Genomic DNA, 7,314 nt, shown 5'->3' with positions numbered 1-7,314 from the left:
TGGGATCAACAGTTACAAGCTACTATGTGATAAAATCGATAAGCAACAAGGAAATACCATATAGCACAGGGAACTATATAGTCAACATCTTGTAATAACCTATCATGAAAAATAATCTGAAAATATATAGATAATTGAATCACTTTCTTTACCACACACTTGAATTCGACACACTATTGTAAATCAACAATGCTTCAATTTTTAAAAATGCATGTTCCTCTAGAGAGCCTGGCTACTCAAAGGCTGATCGGGGGACCTGCAACATTGCATCATCTGGAATGTGTTAGCAATGCAGCATCTCGGGCCTCACCCCAAACCTGAATCGGAATGTTCAGTGTATTTATTTTCAGTTCAACAACTTTTCTTACAATTCACATATTTCATAGAAGAAGGAATGTAGCACATGATCAGGTTGTATAAAAAACAATAAAATGCAGATTTGTTGCGGTTGCTCTACTGGCACTTGGGGCAGGCTCTCCCTGGCATCAGGCAGAGCAGCTGTGCTTGTCCAAGGCCCCTCTGCAGATGTGGCCCCAGGCACACTCACCCAGCCTCCAGGGCAGCAGAAGTAGCAGCTCTCCTTGCGGGAGGTGCACCTGCAGGCTCCTCGGGTGCAGGAGCTGCCAGTGGACAGGAGCGCTGGGGGTCCCTCGGGAGGAGAGCTGAGGCCTGAAGTCCAGAGGAAGTGAGCAAGCAGATCCACTGGTCTGGTGAGGGGGTGCATACAAGGTTCATTTTAACAAGAACCCTGATGAGTCAAAGTCACAGAAAGTCTGAGAGTCACTGCTCTGTGGTCTGCTTTAAGGCCTCTGTTCTTCCCACTCTCCATACTGAAAGAGCTATGTCATGGATATGTTATAATCTTGTTCTGAAAAAAAGGGAAAGGTTGTTTTGTTGGAAATTGCCTCCCTGGCCCAAGCTAGCTTATGAACCACCCAAGAAAATCAGTTTTAGAATCTTTGTATGAATTTTTGCTTGCTCTAATGACAAATTACCACAAACTCCGTAACTTAACCTGGATTTATTCTGAATAATACTGGAGATCAGAACTCCAAAACCGGTCTCACTGGGCTAAATTCAAGGTGTTAGGAGGGCTTCCCTGATGGCTCAGACTGTAAAGAATCTGCCTGCAATGCAGGAGACCCAGATTCAATCCCTGGGTCAGAAAGATCCCTTGGAGAAGGGCATGGCAACCCACTCCAGTATTCTCACCCAGAGAATCCCATGGACAGAGGGGCCTGGTGAGCAATAGTTCATGGAGTCGCAAACAGTTGAAGACGACTGAGTGACTTGCACTGTCTTCACTTTCAGCAGAGCTAGTTCCCTCTGAAGGTTCTGAGGGAAGACCGACTGTCTCCTTACCTTTTCCAGCTTCTAGAGGTCACCTGGATTCCTTGGCTTGTGGTGCCTTTCTCACCTCACTCCAACCGGTGCTTCCATATTCACATAACCTCCCCGTCTCCTTCTTAGAAGACCCCTGGTGTTGACACTGGGCCCACCTGGCTAGTCCAGGATTGTGTTCCCATCTCAAGATCCTTGACTTACTCACACCTGCCAAGTCCTTTCGCATATTTTCAGTTTCTGGGGATTAGGATGTGGACATCTATAGGCTGACAACTATTCAGCCTTCCACATCATCAGACATTGTTTTAGGGAAAGTTAGCCTTATTATCCAGAGAAGGCAATGGCAACCCACTCCAGTACTCTTGCCTGGAGGATCTCATGGACGAGGGAACCTGGTAGGCTGCAGTCCATGGGGTCGCTAAGAGTCGGACACGACTGAGCGATTTCACTTTCACTTTCACTTTCATGCATTGGGGAAGGAAAGATCTACCCATTCCAGTGTTCTTGCCTGGAGAATCCCAGGGACGGAGGAGCCTGGTGGGCTGCCATCTATGGGGTCACGCAGAGACGGACACGACTGAAGTGACTTAGCAGCAGCAGCAGCAGCCTTATTATCATTGTGGGCATGCTGATGTTAAGTCACTTCAATTGTGTCTGATTCTTTGCGACTCTGTGGACTATAGCCTGCCAGTCTCCTCTGTTCATGGGATTCTCCAGGCAAGAATACTGGAGTGGGTTGCCATGCCCTCCTTCAGGGGATTTCCCCACCAGGGATTGACCCTGCATCTCTTATGTCTCCTTCAATGGCAAGTAGGTTATTTACCACTAGCATCACCTGGGACGTCACTATTTAACAATGCCTGCTATGCCCTGGCACTTTACATCCATGAAGCCTAATCGTCACAAGAATTGCCCATAGTAGATATTATTGTCTGGTCCTTGTAGATGAGAAGTCTTGGATTCAGACATCACAGTAACACAGAGGCTGTTCCCCAGCCCCTCATGAGTCCAGACCTACTGAGCACCCCTTGGTACCTGGCTTGTTAACTCAGCACGAGTGATGAATCCAAGCTTGCCCAGTTTCCTGTTATGCCCACTGATCTTAAAGCCCATGTTAATTTTGAGAAGAAATTTTGAAATGTTATTCAAAGACCAAAGTGATGGTTTTGGTGAAAAGCCCAAATGACTTCCTGTGCGCTATCAACTGAGTGATCAGCCCATTTCTAGAAATCACACACCTAGACAGGAAAGGTTCCATCCTTAAAATTGCAGAAGTCAGAAATGCTGTCCCTTGGCAGGAGGCAACTTGTGAGATGCCTCTCTGATGAACTTCCAAGGCAAACTGTGGGCAGAAGAATGAAGCTGGGACAGAACAGAGGTGGCTGACATGGAGACGTTTCAGTTTGTTTGTTTTTCTAAGTAAAAAATAGCTCTTACCCTTGCTCTAGAAGCTGTGCTATGGGCAGAGGTCAAATTCCTCTCAATATGTGGCCATAATCACCTTGTTATTGGGATCATTTAAAGGGCAAGTTCAAGGACCACAGTTTGCTTTCAGGATTGCCCCATCCCCCGGATTCGAACATCCTTTGGCAAAGGTGGGCAAAATCTATGCGACTGTAAAATGTGTAGGCTCTTTTCTGATACACTTACCCCCACTCCCCACCAGACATTCTGGAATATTTGAAGGTGATCTTGTTGGACTCCTCTGCTTGAGCAATATTATCTTTCAAACCTGAAATAAGCTTTTGTAGAAATCCAGCTGTGCTTACATACTGAATGCAGAAACACTTACGATATGCCCAGGCTCCAAGGTCTTAACATGGGTTAAAGTCTTCATTCTTTTTTCTGCCCAGGTGTCTGGAACTGCACATGAAACTTCTTGGTGACAACTTTACTACCATCTGTCCATTAACACTGAAAAGAGTGATGTTTCAAAATGTGTCCAAGTTTTAATTTGTGCTGGCTATGTAAAATTTCATAAACAAAGCTTTTCTGGAATAGCATATAAAGTATGTCGACTCTTTTTCTAAAACTGGCCAAAACTCAGATATTTTACTGAACTGCTCTTTTTCCCATCAGAACTAGCAACCAGAAATGAATTCCTGGGACTTCCCTGGTGGTCCAGTGGCTAAAACTCTATGCCCCCAATACAGGGGTTGCAGAACTAGATCCCACATACCACAATAAGAGTTTGAACACCCCAACTTAAGGGTTCCACATACCACAATGAAAATGAAAGATCCCAGGTGCTACAGCTAAGACCTCACGCAGCCAAATAAATACTTTAAAAAGGAAATGAACCCCTATGTATAAAATAGATAACCAGCAAAGACTTACTGTATAGTGTAGGGAACTATACTCAATATCTTATAATAATGTATAAGGCAAGAGAATGTAAAAAAAGAATATGCGTATGTTCTTATATGTATTAGTATACATATATACATAGACATAAAACTGAATCACTTTGCTGTACACCTGAAACTAACACAACATTGTATATCAACCGTATTTCAACAGAATTTTTTTTTTAAAAAATTAAAATTAAAAAAAGAAATGATTCCCTTGCTTTATTTTGCATTTTATACTTTCTTTTAAGGATTATGTTGTATGTTTTGGGATTATTAAGGTTTGCAACAACTCATGGACAAAACATACGTGTCTGACCTTACTCTTAAACAAGTTAGCTCTCTAGTCCACGCTTCAGCTTTCTGATCTGTAAAATGGGATGAGTTGTACAAGTTTGTTATGAAAATCATGAGGGGAAAATGGGTTTGCAATGGGTGTGAAAGTCAAACTGTTCTCAGCACCAACGTGTGGAGTTAAAGTTACACGCTCACACCAGTTCTTCCCTTCCCTCAGCAGGGTTTGGCTGTACTGTGTGTAATTACTCAATGTCAACCGTGGGTTTTATATCACCAATGAAATCAGCTGCTCTTGTCATTTCCTGTTCTGGCAGCACCCTGCTGAACATCTTGTGATCTCCAGGGACTAGAAGCTGGCTGACAGAGGATGGGCCTAACAATATAGCTGCCCAACTGTTGGATTAGATTTCCTCTTGGTGGCAAAGCTCCAGGTAGACAAGAGACAACACGTTTACCTTTCTGCAACTTGAATCCCTTTCTCTTATCTCGGTGTTGGGATTAGAACGCTACCCCCTCCCCACAACACCACTTCCTTCCTCCAATGTGTCCAGGCTGGTAGAATTGGGTGTGTCATTGTTTGCCCACGTGCTGGGCTGCTGTGGGGTTGGGGGGAGGGAGCACTTTAAACCACAATGCTGATTTGTGGTCCAGAATAGGTCACTGCTCTCAGCATCTCAGCCCTGCAGTGCTTTGTGGACAGACAGCGCCCTTCCTCACTCCTGTCCACGCCCCTCCACAACCAACCCAAGCTGGCTTTGCAGCCTCATAGACCATTGAAACAAGGCCGATCCCTCCTGTTCCCCAAGTGGTAGCTGATACAGCATGTGTTACCTTGTTAGCCATCAGCTTACTTTCTTATTAAATTACATGAAGTGGAACTTCAAGGACTCTTTGGGATGCATCATTTTGCCAGTACAAATTATATTCTTCTTCAGCCTTTATTAAGAACTTGCTGTGTGGCAGATACTATCTTCAGTGTTTTTGATGTATTGTCTCATCTGATCATCTCATCAGCTCTATGAGATAGATGTCATTACCTTCATTTTGTACATGGGAGAAGACAAGCTTGGAGAGGTTCATTAACATGGTTACAGTCACACAGGTAGACTAGTGAGCAAGGAGGATTCTAACCTGGGAGTTGGCTTTAGAGGCCCTGCTCCCCATGGTGACTCCCACCCCAACTCAGGCTCCTGGCCCTCCCAACACCCCACCCCGACCCCCCACCAATCTTTCCACATCAGTGACTGGTTCCTGAGCCCTCAAGGACAGCTTTGTGAAGCATTGGGCCAAAGACTCAGGGCAAACACCAGCCAGTGCCAGTAGGTGTGGATGCCCTTGGGCGGATGGGGAGTAGGTGAACCATTTCCCCACTCTCTGCACTAAGGGGAGTGCACTTGGCCTGGGTCCACACTGTAGGGGGTGTGCCTGGCCTGGGTCCATATTGAGGGGAATGTTTTTGGCCTGGGTACACATTGAGAGGAGTAAACTTGGCCTGGGTTCACACTGAGAGGAGTGAGCTTGGCCTGGGTTCACACTTGAGGGGAGTAAACCTTTCTTGGGTTCACACTGCAAGGATTGAGCTTGGCCTGGGTTCACACTGAGGCGGGTGAGCTTGGCCTGGATTTACACTGAGGGGGGTGAGCCTGGCCTGGGTTCACACTAAGGAGGGTGAGCTTGGCCTAGTTCACCCTGAGTGGAGTGAACTTGGCCTGGGTTCACACTGCGAGGAGTGAGCTTGGCCTGTGTTTACACTGAAAGGAGTGAGCTTGGCCTGGGTTCACACTGAGAGGAGTAAACTTTGGCCTAGGTTCACACTGTGAGGAGTGAGCTTCACCTGGTTTCACACAGAGAGGAATGAGCTTGGCCTGGGTTCACACTTGAGGGGAGTAAACCTCTCTTGGGTTCACACTGCAAGGATTGAGCTTGGCCTGGGTTCACACTGAGGGGGGTGAGCCTGGCCTGGGTTCACACTGAGGAGGGTGAGCTTGGCCTAGTTCACCCTGAGTGGAGTGAACTTGGCCTGGGTTCACACTGCGAGGAGTGAGCTTGGCCTGTGTTTACACTGAAAGGAGTGAGCTTGGCCTGGGTTCACACTTAGAGGAGTAAACCTGGCCTAGGTTCACATTGAGGAGAGTGGGTTTGGCCTAGGTTCACGCTGTGAGGAGTGAGCTTCGCCTGGGTTCACACTGAGAGGAATGAGCTTGGCCTGGGTTCACACTTGAGGGGAGTAAACCTCTCTTGGGTTCACACTGCAAGGAGTGAGCTTGGCCTGTGTTTACACTGAAAAGAGTGAGCTTGGCCTGGGTTCACACTGAAGAGCATGGGTTTGGCCTAGGTTCACACCGAGGGGAGTGAGCTTCGCCTGGGTTCACACTGAGAGGAGTAAACTTTGGCCTAGGTTCACACTGCGAGGAGTAAATTTGGCCTGGGCTCACACTGAGAGGAGTAAACTTTGGCCTAGGTTCAACCAACGGGAGTGAGCTTGGCCTGGGTTCACACTGAGGAGAGTGGGTTTGGCCTAGGTTCACACTGTAAGGAGTAAGCTTCGCCTGGGTTCACACTGAGAGGACTGAGCTTGGCTTGGGTTCACACTGAGAAGAGTAAACTTGGCCTAGGTTCACACTAAGGAGAGTGAGTTTGGCCTAGGTTCACGGAGGAGTGAGCTTGGCCTGGGTTCACACTGAGAGGAGTAAACTTGGCCTGGGTTCACACTAAGGAGAGTGAGTTTGGCCTAGGTTCACACCGTGAGGAGTGAGCTTCACCTGGGTTCACACTGAGAGGACTGAGCTTGGCCTGCATTCACAATGAGGGGAGTGAACTTGGCCTGAGCTCACACGGTGAGGATTGAGCTCAACCTGGGCTGACACTGCGAGGATTGAGCTTGGCCTTGGTTCACACTGAGGGGAGTGCACTTGGCCTGGATTCAGCTGGCATGTGGGCCTGTGTTCCAGCAGAGGGGCACCACCACCTCTTTGCTCTTTCTCCTTATGGGCAAGTGTGACAATGGCTATGTTTTGCTCTTGAGCTGGCTATTCCAGTGCTCACCTAGCCCCATGGCTGCAGATGGTAAGGAGAGTGGAATAGACAGCAGATTCCGTGATGCTGGGCCCACTGGGAGGAGTGGTCATAAATGGAGTTTCTCTGGTCAGAGATTTCCAGCACATGATAAAAGGGGTCATTTATTGTCCAACAGTGTGTGGCCATCCATTTGAGAGAGATGGGCAATTCTGTGGCCTAAAGTGAAGCCCCCTGTTCGGGAGCAGGGAGCCTGGAAAGTTCACTTGCTTGTTTTGGCCAGACCCCTGAGGATGGAGGCCTTCTCACT

The 7,314-nt window shown here is 47.4% G+C and overlaps 1 long non-coding RNA gene across 2 annotated transcripts; it reads right to left on the bottom strand.

The window, feature by feature from the left end:
- Window positions 1-322: 322 nt before the first annotated feature.
- LOC138436793 (uncharacterized) lies at window positions 323-7,025 on the bottom strand. 2 transcript variants are annotated; one of them, XR_011255610.1, is made up of 3 exons: window positions 4,821-7,025; window positions 3,137-3,258; window positions 323-868 (listed from the first exon to the last, which is right to left on the bottom strand). It is a non-coding gene; the product is annotated as an uncharacterized lncRNA (long non-coding RNA). The 2 variants fall into 2 exon arrangements; XR_011255609.1 differs by lacking the exon at window positions 4,821-7,025 and having other exon boundaries at window positions 3,137-3,993.
- Window positions 7,026-7,314: the final 289 nt, after the last annotated feature.

This window comes from Ovis canadensis, chromosome 3 (genome assembly GCF_042477335.2).
Source record: "Ovis canadensis isolate MfBH-ARS-UI-01 breed Bighorn chromosome 3, ARS-UI_OviCan_v2, whole genome shotgun sequence".
NCBI lineage: Eukaryota > Metazoa > Chordata > Mammalia > Artiodactyla > Bovidae > Ovis > Ovis canadensis.
Note: the sequence above shows the minus strand (reverse complement) of the source record. Positions and strands in the feature narration are given on the sequence as shown.